Source organism: Felis catus, chromosome C1 (assembly GCF_018350175.1).
Source record: "Felis catus isolate Fca126 chromosome C1, F.catus_Fca126_mat1.0, whole genome shotgun sequence".
In the NCBI taxonomy this organism is placed as follows: Eukaryota; Metazoa; Chordata; class Mammalia; order Carnivora; family Felidae; genus Felis; species Felis catus.
The window spans coordinates 109,439,556-109,457,977 of record NC_058375.1 but is presented as its reverse complement, the minus strand read 5'-3'; the positions used below and the strand labels follow the sequence as shown (position 1 = coordinate 109,457,977).

General features: G+C 36.5%; 1 pseudogene; it reads left to right on the top strand.

Annotated features, from left to right (window-relative positions):
* The first annotated feature begins 368 nt into the window (after nt 1-368).
* LOC101094943 lies at nt 369-16,290 on the top strand (annotated as a pseudogene).
* The last annotated feature ends 2,132 nt before the right edge of the window (nt 16,291-18,422 follow it).

Below are 18,422 nucleotides of genomic sequence, written 5' to 3'. Positions count from 1 at the left end.
ATTAAGGACTTTTCAGGCCCCAAGGAACAACACTGGAATGACTTCCCTGGGCTTCTTTTTGCATTATATATCCCACATTTGGAGCTGAAGAAGCCAACAACCCAGACACACAAGGAGGTGAGGGAAAAAAGCTACACACACACACACACACACACACACCCTGGACCACAAAAGCACCAAAAAAGCAAAAAAGGGGTCAGCCTAGCAAGAGAGAAACGTTTTAGATAATAACTGCTCTACTCAAGCCAAACACAAAAGAAATAAAAAGCACAGCCCTACCTCAACTCAGGCCACTGAAGGTCAAAGGGGCCTCTAAACATCTACCATTGCCAGCTCTACTAAGGCACCCAACAGCCTCTCCTAGTACCATGCTAGTGTCAAGCAAGGTCAAGCAGGGGGTCAGGATTTTGTCCCCACTGAGCAGTGATGTGCCTTCTCCTCCTGCCATGATGGCAGGATACCAAAGAAGAGATTGGACCTTCATCACCATCCAGGAGCCAGGAGGTTTCTGCTTCCCCACCGCTACTCCCACCCTTACCTCCACTAGAGTAGTGTCAGAGAGGCCTGGGAGAGAAGACTTTCACAACCACTCAGTGGTAACAAGGCCACACATTTTCCCAGTGCCAGTGGGCACAACATGGGGAGAAGTAGACTGAAAGTCCTACCTCTCTCTGCCAAGGAGACATCAGTGGAGGTCTACAGGAAGGCCAGAACTCCCATTCTCCTTCACCCATAATCACGAACCTTCCAACTTAAGGTATCAGTGGAAGTGAAGTGGGAAAGCTAGACTTCTACTCCAACCTGGCGGTATTGAGATGACATTCCCCTCTTTTCCCAGCAGAGTTGTGAGAGAGGAGGCCAGCTAAAAAAAAGGGGGGGGGAGGGGCTTATGTAAAATCCAGGGTTTCATAAATTATAGCCAAAATGCTCAGATTTCAATCAAGAATAACTCATCATACCAAGATCCGGGAAGATCTCAAAGTGAAAAAAGACCATCAAAAAATATCAACACTGAGATAACAGAGATGTTAGAAATATCTGACAAAGATTTTAAATTTTTTTCAACGTTTTTTTATTTATTTTTGGGACAGAGAGACACAGAGCATGAACGGGGGAGGGGCAGAGAGCGAGGGAGACACAGAATGGGAAACAGGCTCCAGGCTCTGAGCCATCAGACCAGAGCCTGACGCGGGGCTCGAACTCACGGACCGCGAGATCGTGACCTGGCTGAAGTCGGACGCTTAACCGACTGCGCCACCCAGGTGCCCCAATGACAAAGATTTTAAAGAAACCATGATAAAACGCTTCAGAGAAATCACAAACATTGAGAAACAAATGAAAAAGTAAAACGAAGAAAAAAGGCCAAAAAATAAAGATTTTCAGTAAAGATATTAAAAATAAAAAGAGGGGTGCCTGGGTGGCTCATTTGGGTAATGAGCTACTCTTAATTTTGGCTCAAGTCATGATCTCATGGTTTGTGAAATCGAGCCCCACATGGGGCTCTGTGTTGACAGTGTAGAGCCTGCCTTGGATTCTGTTTCCCTTTTTCTCTGCCCTTCCCTTGCTTGTTATCTCTCCAAGTAAAAATAAACTTTAGAAAAAGAAAAAGAAAAACCAAATTAAGGGGACAGAAAAAAGAGTCAGTCGATTAGAAAATAGAACAGCAAAAATAAAAAGAGAAAACAGATTGAAAAAATTAAGATCCTAAGGAATATGTAGGAGTATAACAAAAATCTAATATTTCACAGGAGTTGAAGAAGAATAGGAGAAAGAGAGTGAGGCTAAAAATGTACCTAAAATATTGGATGAAAACCCTCCAAATATGGACAGAGAGATATAAATCTATAGATTCATGAAGCTAACTGACTCCAAACAGAATTAAACTAAGGAAATCTATATCAACATAAGTCATGGTAAAATTTCAATGAAAAGTAAGAAAGAAAATCTTTAAATTGATAAAAGAGACAACAAACTTACAGGAATAAAACAATATCTCTGATGAACACAGGCACAAAAATTCTTCATAAAATGTACAAATCAGTAATAAATTTAAAAATTACACACTGTGAGAAGTGTGGTTTATTCCATGGATGTGAGGCATACAGTATTTGAAAATTAATCAACATAATCCACATATTAACATCCTACAGAGAAAAATCATATTATATTAATTGATGCTGAAAAAGCATTTGACAAAATTCAACAATCATTATGATAAAAATTCTCAGAAAGTAGGAATAGAAAGAAATTTCCTCAACTGATTAACAGCACGTACAAACAATCTAGCTAACACCATATTTAATGGTGACAGACTGAAAGTTTTGTCCCTTTGGATCAGAAAAAAGGCAAGGATGCCCATGCTTACCAGTCTTATTTAACATAGTGATTCATGTTCATGCTGTTTTAATTTATTGTTAAAATAATAAATGAAAATAAAAGGCCACCAGATTGCAAAGGCATAAATAAAATTATCCTTACTTGTGAAAGGATTGTCTACATAAAAAATTACAAGGAATCTGACAAAAAATTTAGAATTAATAAATAATTTCAATGAAATTGCACCTTAGTAGATCAACAGAAAAAATAATCATATATATATATACATATATATATATACATATATATATATATATTAGCAATGAACACATAGAGATTAATATTAAAAATAAAATATCACTTATACTTACTTAAAAATGTGAAATGTTTAGGTCTAAATTTAACAAAACATGTACAGGATTTGTCACCTGAAAACTATAAAATGTTGATGAAAGGAACCAACAGGAATCTAAGTAAATGGAGAAACATACCATGATCATGAATTAGAAGACTTAACATATCAAAGATGTCAATTCTCCCCAGATAGACACGCAAGTTAAAGACAATGTCTTAGCAAAACCCATTAAGATTTTTCTTGTAGATACAGACAAGATAGAATTTATATTGAAAGACCAAAGAATGAAAATAGCTGAAAGAATTTTGAAAATTAAAAAAAAAAAAGTGGAAAGAATAATTTCACCTGATGTCAAGCCTTCTTATGAAGTGTAACACACACTGTCAAAACTGTATGATATCAGGGCAACTGGATAATTCAGTTGGTTAAGCAACTGACTCTTGATTTCAGCTCAGGTCATGATCTCATGGTTGTGAGACTGAGTCCCGCACCTGGCTCTGCACTGAGTGTGGAGCCTGATTAGGAACCACTCTCTCCCTCTCTCTCTCTCTCTCTCTCTCTCTCTGTCCCTCTCCTGTTCACTCTGTCTCTCTCTCTTTCTCAAAATAAATAAATAAGCTAAAAAAAAAGACTGTGTGGTATTGACAGAGGGATAGGCACAGAGATTATTGTTTGATCCATGTGTGATTTAGAAGCATATTACTCAATTTCCAAATATTTGCACATGTTTCAGTTATTGATTTCTAGCTTAATTCCATTGTGATCTGAATACATACTTTGCTTTCTATTTTATAAAATGTGTTATATGGTTTGAATGGGATGTATCTCTTTTTTTAATTTTTAATTTTATTTAAATCCAAGTTAGTTAACATATAGTATAATAATGACTTCAGGAGTAAAATTTAGTGATTCATCACTTCATATAACAGTGAATGGGGTGGATCTTATTGGATGTTTCATGTTGACTTTATTTTTTTTTTTAATTTTTTTTCAACGTTTATTTATTTTTGGGACAGAGAGAGACAGAGCATGAACAGGGGAGGGGCAGAGAGAGAGAGGGAGACACAGAATCGGAAACAGGCTCCAGGCTCTGAGCCATCAGCCCAGAGCCTGACGCGGGGCTCGAACTCGCGGGGCTCGAACTCACGGGCCGCGAGATCGTGACCTGGCTGAAGTCGGACGCTTAACCAACTGCGCCACCCAGGCGCCCCTCATGTTGACTTTAGAAGAATATGTATTCTGTTGCCATATGGAATAATTTATAAATGTCAGTTATATAACGCTGATTAGTCATGCTCTTCCGGTTCATTTTTTTCTTTGATTTACATAGGCGAAAAAGAAATTCAATAGAGAAAAAATAGCCTTTTGACAAATGTAGTCACAGCAGGGCATCATAAGCAAAGAAAAATGAACGTCAACCTAAACTTCACACCTTATATGAAATTTACTTAAATGTATCACAGACTTAAATATAAAATTTTAACTTATTAATATATATATAACAATATATTATGTAGAGATATATCTATCCGTATTTATATCGCTATCTAAATGCATGTATTTCTGCCCACCAAACTCAAGTTTAAATGAATAATCCAATCCAATTTAGTAATCTTTCCACAGATGGGTAAAAATCATGAAGATATATTTTACCACAGAGGATACGCAGATGGAAAATAAACACATGAAAAGATATCCACCGTTTTTCGGCCATCAGGAAAATGAAAATTAAAACCACAATGGGCTATCATTACACAGCTATCAAAATGTCTAAAATATAGTGACAACACCAAATATTGGCAAAAATGAAGAGAGCTCATATACTGTTGGTAAGATTACAAAATGGTGCAGTAGCTTGACAAACGTTTGGGAGTTTTCCATAAGCAAGTCAATGTTGCAACTATCATGTAACCCAGCAAATCTGCTGTTGGGCACTTATCCCAGAAAAATGAAGACTTATGTTTACATATAGCAATCTGTGGTAAGAGTAAAGATGCGAAAAACCTGAGAAATAACTTAGAACCAGGTTAATATTTTTTTAATATGGTTTCAGAATGGAAGTTTGGATAAGCAGGAAACTAAAGGGTAAGTCTGTAGGAAGTGTCCTTAAAAAGGGTAGAAGTTGAGGGAAAATAGCAAAGATCAACAATGTAATACACTTTCAATGATATTCTCGGTCAGAGTGGTTGCATTCTTGAAGATTTATGAAACTTTAAAAACTTGCTTATATCTATTTCCATTTCTGCCCTTTAGTCAGGATATGACCCTGAGCAAATGATTTAAGTTCATTGCCTACATGTTCTCCTTCACCTAATTGAAGCATCAGCCTCACTAATGATTCTCCTAGAAAAAGTGACTACCATTTGAGAACTCTTGTGCTCAAACGTGCCAAAAAGGCACACACTATCAATATCAGGATGAAATACAAAAGGACTTCTATCTTGGAAAAGTATGGGTGACAGCATCTGTGTGCTGAAGGTCTCAAAGCTGCTGCAGAGAGGTGGTACTGAGGGACTGTAGGAAAAGGGAAGAAAAGAAAAAAGGGTAAAGTTTGAAAGTTCCTTATTATTTAATGATTAAAAGTGGGAGATAAAGAAAGCAGACAGATCAGAGTAGTGTGATTATAAGGATCCTGGGAAGAAGAGAAAACCAGAACTTCCCATTATTTAAAAGTTGCCAATTATTTAAAAAATAGAAAGAAGAATAGAGAAATATTGAAAAGAGTGATCATCTTAAATATATGCATCAAACTCTGCTCTTTTCAAATTCCTTTTGCAAGTACCATTACTTCTGAAAATGCCTGAAAAGTGGAATGGATATCCTAAGAGTTTTATCCCTGAAAAAAACTTGCCCAGTTGATGGTGGAATGGGCATTAAACCAAAGTATTGCCCCACTGGAAAAATCACAGTAGATGCACCTTACCAGGGCAGAGCCCCCCACACTGCTCTTCCTCATACACTGGGGAAAGGCATAAAGATGAGGCGAGAAGGATCCCACTCCTATCCTTCCACTGGTATGGTGGAAAGAAAAAGGCAGGCTGGGACCTCCAGACACCCATCAGAAGTGGGAAAAAGAAAAGTGGTTCAGGGGAAAAGAGCAAGTGTGGATGAGCTATTGTCTTCATCACTAATTACCGGGCAACCACAGAATGGTGTAAAAATGAAATCTTTTTCAAATCACATAGTAGAAATAAATAATCACTTTTTTTTCTCATTAGCTTTTCCTCTCTTTAACTTAAGAAGAATGTTTTGGAATCTCATACATCCCATGGTGGAAGCAATGATCAACAATGTCTCCCACTTAAGTTTGCTTCAACACTATTTTCGGTATGAGTCCATTTATATACATTATTATATACTACATATACTAATATGTTGTGCTCCAGGATACCTGCTAAAACATAATATTTAAATAGAATCCAGTCTTAGACATTCAAAATGCAGAGGTTATAGCTGAAAATCACTCATCATACCAAGGAACAAGATCTCAAACTGAACCAACAGATGCCAACATTAAGAGAGCACAGCTGTTAGAATTATCTGACAAAAATTAAAGTAGCCATTATATTAAAAAATACTTTAACAAGCAATTGAGAACACATTTGGAATAAATTTTAAAAAATAGCAATCTTTGGGAATAAAATAGAAAATCTCCAGATATGAAGGAGAATCAAATTCAGTCTGTACAATTGAAATATGCTATCACTAAAATAAAACCTCAAAGGAGGAGGGCTCAGAAGAAGAAAATACAAGAGAAAGTTAGGGATAGAACAATATAAATTACCCAATCTAAACAACCACTAAAAAATTGCCTGTACAATATGAATAGAACTTCTGGGACCTGTGAAGCTATAACAAAAGATCTTATTTTTTATCATTAGAGTCCCAGAGAGAAAGAGGAAAAAAAGGCTGAAATGTTATTTGAGGTATTTGACTAAATAATGGCTAAAAATGTCCTAAATTTGACCAAAATATAAGCCTACAACTTCAAGTACCTGAACTACTTCAAACTGTACAAACTACACTAAGGCACATCCTAGTAAAGCTTCTGAAAACTGAAGACACGAAAAAGTCTTGAAAGCAGCAAAAGAAAACACAAACATTATCCAGAGAGGAAAATGAATTCAATGACAGTACATCTCTCATTAGAAACTACAGAAGTGGCACATTTTTCAAGTACTAAAAGAAAACTGTCAATCCAGATTTCTATATTTAGTAAAAATATGCCTCAGGAATGAAAAGGAAATGAAGACATTAGCAGATGAAGGGAAACTAAGAGAATTTTTCATGAGAAGACCTACCCTAAAAGAATGGCTGAAGAAAGATCTCTAAACAGAAAGTAAGTGATAAAAGCAGGAATTTGAGAATATCAGAAAGGAAGATAGTAAGAGTTAAAGGTAGGAATAAATACAATAGACTTTCTTTTTCCTTTTTGAATTTTCCTCTTGTTTTATAAATTGTGTTAGATGGTTGGAGAAAAATTTTAATACTATCTGATAGGGTTCTTAATATGTGTACAATTAATATGATCTTATATTATAAGGGGGGAGGTTTAAAGGAACATAAATTTCTTCTAATTAATTTGAATATATATATATATATATATATATATATGCACCTACATACACATTTATAAAATAAGAAATGTATAAAGAGACATACTTTAACCACTTAAAACCACTATATATATATATATATATATATATATATATATATTATAAGTTGTATTTTTAATTAACATTTTTTTTATTTTAGAGAGAAAGAGAGAGGGAGAGGACAGTGGGAAAGAAAGAGAATCCCAAACAAGCTCCATGCTCAGCACAGAGCACGTGGGGCTCGATCTCACAACCCTAGGACGATGACCTAAGCTGAAATCAAGCGTTGGATGTTCCGGGCGCCTGATTGGCTCATTCGGTTGGGCATCCAACTTCAGCTCAGGTCATGATCTCACAGCTTGTGAGTTCGGGCCCTGCATCAGGCTCTGTGCTGACAGCTTGGAGCCTGGAGCCTGCTTCAGATTCTGTGTCTCTCTCTTTCTCTGCACTTCTGCTCATGCTCTGATTCTCTCTCTCAAAAATAAATAAACATTAAAAAAAATTACTTAAAAAAAAGAGTTGGATGCTCAAACAACTGAGCCACTCAGGTGCTCCAAAAATTGTATTTTTAAAAAATGTTGAACTAAACTACAATATGGCAATAAAATAAAACAGAACAAAAATATTAAGAACAAGAGAAAAAATAAAATTGTAGATGTATGCCTTAAAATAGGAATAATTACATCAAATGTAAATGAATTAAATACAGTAATTAAAAGACAGAGATTGTCAAGGAGAAAAAATATGACTTATTTGTATGCTGTCTAAAAGAAACTCACTTCAAATATAGTGATATACATAGATTGAAAACAAAAGGATGGAAAAGGTACAATCAGTCAAAGTAGGAGAGAAATATTAATATGTAAATTTTATTTCTGAGCAAAAAAATGCATATAAAGCAACATCATCTGATGTTGAAGATCAATACATCAAGAAGACATAGCCATTCTAAAAGTGCATGCATCAAACAATGATGATGTAAATTATGAAAAAAAAAAAAAGCCTGAGAGGTAAAAGGGGAAATAGGCAAATCTGCAATTACAATTAAGGACTTCAACACCTCCCTCTCAACAATTGAGAGAAAATCTGCAAGTAAATAAAAGAACTCTGTAACACTCAACCAAGAGGAACCAATAAACACTTATTGAATCTGATACCCAAAAAGAGCAGAATAAACTCTTGTCAATAATACACCAAACATTTAATAAATATAGACTATATCTTTGGCCATGAGACAAACCTCAACAAATCAAAAAAATTGAAATCATACAGAGATTTCTGACCATTAATCTTGAAATCAGTGTTAGAACACTAACAGAAAAACCTCCAAATAATCAGAAACTAAAAACTGCATGTTTAGATAATTCATCGCTCATAGAGAAAGTATCAAGAGAAATTTTTTTTTAAAGTACATGAGTTGAATTAAAACAAAAAGACAACATATAAAAGTTTGAAGATCACAGATAAAGCAGTGTTAAGAGGGAAACTTTTAGCATTAAATGTTTACTTTTTTAATATGCTGGTCCAAGGCTTGCCAGTAACTTGGTCAAATGGCCAGGCCATTATCTGTAACCCATGAATAAGGTTTATAACTGCAGCAATTCCTGTTAATGCTTGGGAGTATGTTAATGCTTGGGAGTAAAGTCTAAGAAAGGTATACATAGACAATATATCAACACCAATAAATTTGGTAGCAGAGGCCTTAACAGAAGTTTATAGAGACCCAATTCATAATTAGGCTAGGTCAAGGATTCTGGATCTGGTATCCTCAGACCTAAAACCAGAGAGCCATTTCCTCTCACCTTGGTGCCAGGGGTTGTGTGCACCTGTGCACCAACATCTAAAAGCCCAAGAAGTACAAATTTCTCATCTTCCCATGGACTTCTAACCTTGGCATAGGATCTCTGGTCTCTCCTGGGGACACTTACCAACCACTAGTCTTGTTTATTTCTGAACACCGAGAGGTCTGAGCAGAAGAGAGTTCTTCCAACATACCCTCAGATCCACATGGAGAAGCAGAGGACACAGTTCCTTTATCCATCATTGGGGCTGGCAAAGTATAAACTTGAGTAGGGTCACCCTGTCAGTACTTGGCCATGAGTTTTCTGGGGTAGGAGGCAGGAGTGGAGAGCCAGGAAGAGCAGTAGTCTGGATAAACAGCTCTTTCCCAGCCAAGGCACCCAGGGATGGCACAGGTTGGGCTCATTCAAGCAGAACCTAGGCTTCTCCTCTTAAAAGGCTATTGTAGCAGCTGTCTGGATTCTATTTTCCTGGCAGTGGCTGCTGTCAGGGCAATTTGAAAGAGTGATTTTTAGTAATACATTCCCTACACCATGCCACTCTCCCTTTCTAACTTTAACAAGATTATCTCTGAAGGGCATTTAATTAAGTCTCTAAGGTCTCCTCAGGGTCACTGGGCAAAGTGATCTCAAAGGGCTCTACATTCTTCCTTCTGAAATTTCAACAATGTGCTGCATTTCAGGGAGTTTATTAGTGCAAGAGACCTACTTAGAGTTACTCAACCCACCAACAGTCCTCTCATCCCATTGTTAGAGCACTGCAAGCATTAGGGAACTCCTCCCTCAGTTTTTTTCTGAACTCCTCGCGGTATCTAAACCACAGAGCTTAGCCAGGGAACTGGAGACTAAAGAGAAGTAACAGAATTATTCCAACACCCAATATCACATGAACAATCCTTTAACATCTTCCAAGAATGCCCTGTAGCTTCTGCTGGCATTTCTCGAGACCTATTGACTTGGCAAACAAACTCCATGGGATCCTCCAGCACCTTCCATGACCTATGGGCAAAATACCCTGCAGGACCTTCACACTCTTGCTCAATTATCTGCTGAGCACCTATCTGGACTGTTCTATGTTCTCTACTAGCACCTCCCAAAGGTGACTCATGGAATCTTCAGGTGTTTTGCTTTTCCAGAGTAGCATTGTGCTTAATTGACTACCTGCTTGATGTGCCAATTTGCCAGGAATTCAGTAGAGCTGAAGAGAACCAAACTTGTAGGTGTCGAAGAAATCAGTTAAGATAACAAACCAAAATTAAATAATAGTCAAGTTTTTAAACAGTGCAATAATACAAACATGAGGCTAAGCCAAAGAAGGCACTGGCTACTCCTTGCTTTATTTTCTACCATGGAATAGCAAGCATCAATGAGGGGGTCAGTGAGATCAAATGTAGGGATTGTCTCACTGCTAAGGGAGCCCTGAACAAAAAGCTTCTACAGTTTACAAACCAGAGGGCCTAGGGAGGATTGAAGGAAGACCTAGTAATGGAAAAGTACTGAGCCAGAGGGAAGAAAAATTGTCTTCAAAATTCTTTCTCTCCTTTCCATGATAAGGAAGTCTCAGAAGAAGCACTTGAGGAAGTCATTGGCTGAAGGCCCCAGATTAAGAGACCTCTGAGTGGAGGTGCCTGTGGGCTAGGAATACAGCTGTAAGGACACAGCCAGCCAGGGGCCTTGAGTCCTGAACACAACTCCTTTCAGGGACTGTACTGCACTGGCTGTGCACAAAGTCTGCTGTGAGGAGAGCAGGTAAAGCCTCTTAAATTGCCTGTGGTTGGGCCTGGAAAATTGCACATAGGTTAGTAACAAGGAGTTGGTCTCCTTAGATATGAGGGAAAAATAACTAAATACATACATACATACATATATACATACATACATACCAGAGTAAGACAAATCTAAAAAAAAAGAGAAAAGAAATAATAAAGATAAGAGCAGATCAATTAAAATTAAAGCAGGCAAACAGTAAAGTAAAGAATCAATGAATTAAAGTTAAGTTCTTTAAAAGAATCAATAAAATTGACAAACTACTAGTAAGCATAGCAATTTAAAAAAGACACAAATCTCCAATATCAGAAATGAAACTAGTGATATTTCTGTGGATCCTAAAGACTTCAAAATGATAATAATGGAATACTATGAAGAATTAAATACACATAAATTTTACATTTCAGGTGAAATGGGCCAATTCCTCAAAATCTAACTCAATATATCAAAAAAAAAAAAAATTCCAAGGATATCAAGCTGGTTTAAGCACTCAAAAATCAAACAGTTCAATCAGCCATGTCAACAGGTTACAGAAGAGAAAGTATTTAACAATATCAATTGGTACATAAGAGCATATTTTATGAAATCTAACAACTTATGATTTTTAAATTCACAGTAAGCTATAAGTAGAGAGGGGAAATCCTCAATTTAATGAAGATCATCTTCATTAAAACAATAGTTTTAATTTATATCATATAAATTTATATGTAGAAAAACTATAATTTATATAATATTTAATGGTGAAAAACTATAATTTATATCATATCTAATGGTGAAGGACTGAATGTGCTTCCCCCTTAAATTGAGAACAAGGCAAGGATCCCTTCTCTCACCACTGTAATTCAACACAGTACTGGAAGTTCCAACCAGCACAATAAGACAGTAAAAGGAAAGGAAAGACATATAGTTTGGAAAAAAAAATTAAACTGTTTCCATTTTCGATTGACCTGATGGTCTACACAGAAAATCCCAGGACACCTGGGTGACTCAGTCAGTTAAGCCTTCGACTTCAGCTCAGGTCATGATCTTACAGTTAGTGAGTTCAAGCCCCACATTGAGCTCTGTGCTGACAGCTCAGGGCCTAGAGCCTGCTTCCTATACTGTGTTTCCCTCTCACTCTCTCTGCCCCTCCCCTGCTTGTGCTCTGTCTCTGTCTCTCATAAATAAATAAACATTAAAAAAAAAAAAGAAAAGAAAACCCCAATGATTCTACAAACAAGAAATTTTGAAACTAATAAATGAGCTCACCAAATTTGTAGAACACAAGGTTAACATATAAAAATTAACTACATCTTGACGAAGTTCCAATAGTTTCTTTTTGCTTTTGTTTCTCTTGCCTCAGGAAAATATCTATAAATAAGAAAATATCTATAAATATAAGAATCTAGGATTCTGATGATTTCCTGGCTCATATTTAGGTCTTTGATCCATTTTGAATTTCTTTTTATGTATGGTGTAAGAAAGTAGTCCAGTTTCATCCTTTTGCATGTTTCTGTTCAGTTTTCCCAAAAGCATTTGTGGAAGAGACTATCTTTTTCCCGTTGGATATTCTTTTCTGCTTTGTCAAAGATTAATTAACTATATAGTTGTGGCTTCCTTCCTGGATTCTATTTTGTTCTGTTATTGGTTCTATTCTGTTCTGCTGAACTACGGGTCTATTTTTGTGCAACTGCCATACTGTTTTGATCACTATAGCTTTTTAATATTACTTGAAGTCTGGAATTGTGATACTTCCAGCTTTGATTTTCTTTTTCAAGGTTGCTTTGGCTTTCAGGGTCTTTTGAGGTTCCATACAGACTGAAATAAGTCAGAGAAATACAAACATGATTTCACTCATATATGGAATTTAAGAAAGAAAACAAGCAAGAAAAGGAGAAAGAAAAGAGAGAGAGAGACAAACAAAGAAACAGAGTATTAACTTAGAGAACAAACTGGGAGGGGATTTGGTGGGAGCTGGGTGAAACAGGTGATGGGGACTAAGGTGTGCAATTGTGATGAGCACCGGGTAGTATACGGAAGTGTTGAATCACTAAATCTCACACCTGAAACTAATATTACACTGTATTCTAATTAACATGTTATAACAAATTAACAAATTAACTAACTATAACTATAACTAACTATAACTATAACTAACTATAACTAACTATAACTAATTAACAAATAATAAGTTAAAAAATTTCATTATATTTTATATAAACACAATTGACATATTGAAACTAAAATTAAAAATACAATTTACAGTTGATCAAAAAAAGAAATATTTAGGTATAAATCCATCAAAATATATGCAGGACTTATATACTGAAAAGCATAAAATTCTGATAAAAAACAAAATCAAAATAAATAGAGATGTCTTTGTTCATATCAAATAATTGAACTTCATCAAAATGAAAAGTTTTCCACTGCAAACAACCCTACTAAGAGGATGAAAAAACCAGCTACCAACTAGGTGAAAATATTTGCAAAGCACATACCTGGCGAAGGACTCAGATAAAAAATATGAAAAAAAACCTGACATTAAAGAAACAACCAATACAATTAGAAAATGAGCAAAAGATACATAGAGGCATTTCACCAAAGGGAATATTCAGCTGACAAATAAGCACAAGCACATGAAAAGATGTCCAACATCACTAGCCATTAGGGAAATGCAAATTAAGATCACAATGACGTATCAATAAACATCTATTAGAACAGTTAAAATAAAACATAGTAGCAATAACAAATACTGGTGAGTCTGTGAAGAAACTGTATATCTCAAATACTGCTGGTTGGAATGTGAAATGTTATAACTACCCTGGAAGAGTTTATAGTTGGTGTCTTAAAAAACTAAACATAATAAATAACTGCCCTACTTGGCATTTATCCCAGAGACACAAATATCTGCACATGTATACTAACGAGCCTGACTCTCTGATGACAGCTTCCATGTGGTGTTGCTTCCCCCCTTTGCCTTCTGCCCCACATCAGATAAGAACTACTGAGAAAGCCTGGGGCTCCCTCCTTAGGTCCTGCTGGGAGGGTCAAAACCTGAGAGATGAGAAAAACAGTACCCAGGGGAAAACAAGATCAAAAGTCAAAGAACTAAGCTACACCAGAAACTAATAAAAAATAAAAAGTAAACAAGCATAATTTAATAAGGTAAAAATCAATAATAGAAAAATCTGGTTCTGTGAATACCAAGAAAATGAAATTGGCACTTGTAATTCAATGAAAATTGGGATTGAGAAAGGAGACAAAGATTATGAATAGAGGCAATAAAACATAGAAAAATACAAAATATTATGTATGACTTTGTATATATATTTGACAACCTACAGAAAATGGATGTTCTTCCTGGGGTGACAGATGATTTTAAATAGCTCAAAGAGAAATAGAAAACTTGAAGAGACTAACTAAACTTTGAAGATATTGTAAAGATAGCTAGAGCCAGTTGTAAAATTTAGCAAATTAAGACGAAAAAACATTCACTACATGTGGTGCTAGCTTTCCAGATTTCTGTTTTCTTCACAAGCCATGCTAGGCCCACACAGAAGCAACTGTCTAGCAGACCCTCAGTGGGCACTGATCTTGACACCACTTACTCTTGTGTGGGTGTCTTCCAGCACCAGAAAGTGGAAATAATTGCCAATGATAAGGGAAACTGAACCACCCAGTTATATCTACTTTACTGACACTGGTCATATTGGTGGTGCTACAAAGAATCAAGTTGCAATAAAGCCCACCAACACAGTTTTTGATACCAAATGACTGATTGGATGTAGGTTTGATGATCCTGTTGTCCAATCTGATGTGAGACAGTGGTCTTTCATGGTGGTGAATGATGCTGGAAGCCCAAGGTCCAAGTAGAATACAAGGGAGAAAAAGAAGTTTCTATCCAGAGGGGGTGTCCCCTAATGGTTTTGACAAAGATAAAGGAAATTGCAGAGCCATACCTTGGGAAAACTGTTATCAATGCAGTTGTCACAGTATCTGCTTACTTTAATAACTCAGAATCAGGCTACCAGAGATGCTAGAACTGTTGCTGGTCTCACTGAACTTAGAATCATCAATGAGCTAACTGCCGTTACTACTGCTTACATCTTAAACAAAAAGGTTAAAGCTGAAAGAAATGTGCTTATCTTTGACTTAGGAGGTGACACTTTTGATGTGTCCATCTTCACTATTGAAGATGGGATCTTTGTAATAAAATCTATAGCTGGAGACACAAACTTAGGTAGAGAAGACTTTGACAAGAGAATGGTCAACCATGTTATTGCTGTGTTCAATCACAAACTAAGAAGGACATCAGCCAGTACATACTGCTTGTGAACATGCTACGTGTACTTGTCTCCAGTAACCATGCCAGTATAGAGTTTGATTCTCTGTATGAAAGACTTGACTTCTATATCTCTAATAATCATGCCCAATGTGAAGAATTAAATGCTGACCTGTTCTTTGGCACTCTGAACCCTATAGAGAAAGCCCTTCATGATGCCAAGCTAGGCAAGTCTCATATCTATGATTTATTGTCCTGGTGGGTGGTTATACCCATATCCCCAGTGTTCAGAAACTTCTGAAAAAACATCTTCAATGGGAAAGAAATGAATAAGAGCATCAACCCTGATGAGGCTGTTGCTTATGGTGTAGCTTTCCAGGCAGCTGTCCTTTCTGGAGACAAATTTGAAAATGTTAAAGATTTGCTGCTGTTGGATGTCACTCCTTCTCTTAGCTTTGAAACTTCTGGAGGAGTCATGACTGTCCTCATCAAGTGCAATACTACCAAACAGATGCGAACCTTCACTACCTACTCTGGCAACCAGGTGTGCTCACTCACCACCTGTTCAGTTCAGGTGTTCATTCATCTTTATGAAGGTGAGCATGTCATGACTGAGGATAACAGCTTTCTTGGCAAGTTTGAAGTCGTAGCATATCTTCTGCCCCCTGTGCTGTACCTCAGATTGAAGTCACTTTTGATATTGATGATAATGGCATCCTCGGTGTCTCTGCTGTGGATAAGAGTATGGAAAAAGAGAACAAGTTTACCACTAGTAATTACAAGGGTCATTTGAGCAAGGAAGATATTGAGCATATGGTCAGGAAGCTGAGAAGTACAAAGTCGAAAATGAGAAGCAGCAGGACAATGTATCTTCTGAGAGTTCACTTGAATCTTATGCATTCAACATGAAAGCAACTGTTGAAGATGAAAAACTTCACGACAAAATCAATGATGAGGACAAACAGTAGATTCTTGGCAAGTGTAACAAAATCATCAACCAGCTTGATAAGAACCAGACTGCAGAGAAGGAAGAATTTGGACATCATAAGAAAGAGCCGAAGAAAGTCTGCAACTCCATCATTACCCAACTGTTACCAGAGTGCAGGAGGCATGCCAGGAGAAATGCCTGGGAGCTTCTCTGGTGGTGGAGCTCCTGCATCTGGTGGTGCCTCCTCTGGATCCACCATCAGAGGTTGAGTAAGCCAACCTGAGAATAGACCTAGCATTGTTCCACATAAAACATTTGAAGGACCCAAATTTGTAGCAAATTCCATGGCAGTTTTAAAGTTGAGCGCCTGGGTGGCTCAGTCGGTTGAGCGTCCGACTTCAGCTCAGGTCACGATCTCGCGGTCCGTGAGTTCGAGCCCCGCGTCAGGCTCTGGGTTGATGGCTCAGAGCCTGGAGCCTGCTTCCGATTCTGGGTCTCCCTCTCTCTCTGCCCCTCCCCCATTCATGCTCTATCTCTCTCTGTCTCAAAAATAAATAAATGTTAAAAAAAATAATAAAAAAATAAAGTCGAGCTGCTATTGTAAATAAACTGGGCATCTTGATACTTGAATATGGAATAAGTGCACAGGGGAAAGAAATAAACATTGCACTTTATAAGCACTGTATTCTAGGTGGCAAATGCGATGCCTTAAATAAAACTGTGCTTAAAATTGAAAAAATAAAATAAAAAAGGAAAACACGAACTATCAAAATTTAACTTACATTCCTGAAAACAACAGCGAACCCAAAACTACAGGTAAACCAGGAAAAGAGGAATTATCCTTAATCTGATAAACATTTTCTCCAAAAAATCTAAAGAAACATCGCAATTAGTGGTAAAATACCAGCACGTTCCCATGAGACAATTTTAAGAAAAAAATTTGTTCTACTCATTCATTCATTGCTACGAATTTTTATTGTACTGAAAGCTGTTGCTAATATATTAAATAAAACCAACCAAACAAACAAAATTTAATATTAGAAAGGAAAAAGCAAAACTGTTATTTATTTATTTATTTATTTATTTATTTATTTATTTATTATTTTTTATAGATTGGGTAGTTTATTTTAAACATATAAGGTATTCAGTTGAACAATTAATGAACTAACATGAATTCAATCGAAGAGATTAAATTAAAATTAACACAAACCTATAATATAATTTCCTATTGTAGCAGCAGGAACCAATAATAAAATTTTCTAGAAAAAAAAAACAGTATTCCCCATTCACACTAGCAAAAAGAAAGATAAGCCATGTGAAAAACAAACCTCATGAATACATCAAGATAATAAAAAAAAAAAAAACTAACAGATTAAAAAATCTGAACAAACAGGAACCCACACTATATTTTTTACTGAGAAAGTTCTGTATTATAAAAATATTGGTTCTTCTCCACTTCACCTACACTTTTAGAAAGTCCCAATCTGACTTTTTGTTGCAAATAGTGGACTGAGCACAGGCATTTATATCTTCTCCCTCTTGAGATTTCATTTAAATGATAACAAAGCAAGATGTAAGAAGACACTTGGAAAAGAGAATTTAAGCTTAAGACAGAGGGAAGATAGACACGTGCTCACAGCTTGGGAGAGACCTGGAACTGTGAGAAGGTAATAGCCTGTCCTGATCTACTCTGGGTCTTGTATTTGATGGCTATACGTACAGTGGAAGGAAAATAAAGAATTAAGTTCTGTATGTGGAGCAGTGACTCTCATCAACACACCATCACCCATAAATAATACAGACACATAAGAGTATCAGTAGCTCGACCTGTTCTTTCCAGACAGAATTGTGGGAAGTTATAAAGAATTTGAACAACCTGGAGGAGAACTAGAGTGACTGATGAGGCCATTAGAAGGCCTGAGAAAAGCATGCAATATTCAGGTCCTGCCTCTTCTGTCACCCAATAATGTTAGCTAGGCTCCAACCTATTCATTTCAAAGTAAAGACCTCCAGTGGACAATCCTTACCCATGTGCATGTGCTCCCAACCAAGCTTCACTCTTTGATATGAAATTTAACATGATAACCAAGGAAAACATTTAAGAAAAGACCACTGATGTGCCCCAAGGGGAACAACTACGGTTGCACATAGAAGATGTTTAATGAATATTTGCTGAAAAAGTGACTGGCCAAAAGAAAACTAACAAAAACTGACAGTAGAGAAAATGTAATTCAGGAAATAGAAAATATATGAACATACAAAACAAGAAATCTAGTATCCTTGGTGAAGTTGGGGGTGATATTCCTCCCATAAAACAGTAACAGTTATAGAAGTAAGGTAGACAAGAAGGAAGGAAGGGGGAGGGAGGGAGGAAAGAAGGGGGAAGGACAAACTGAAAGGG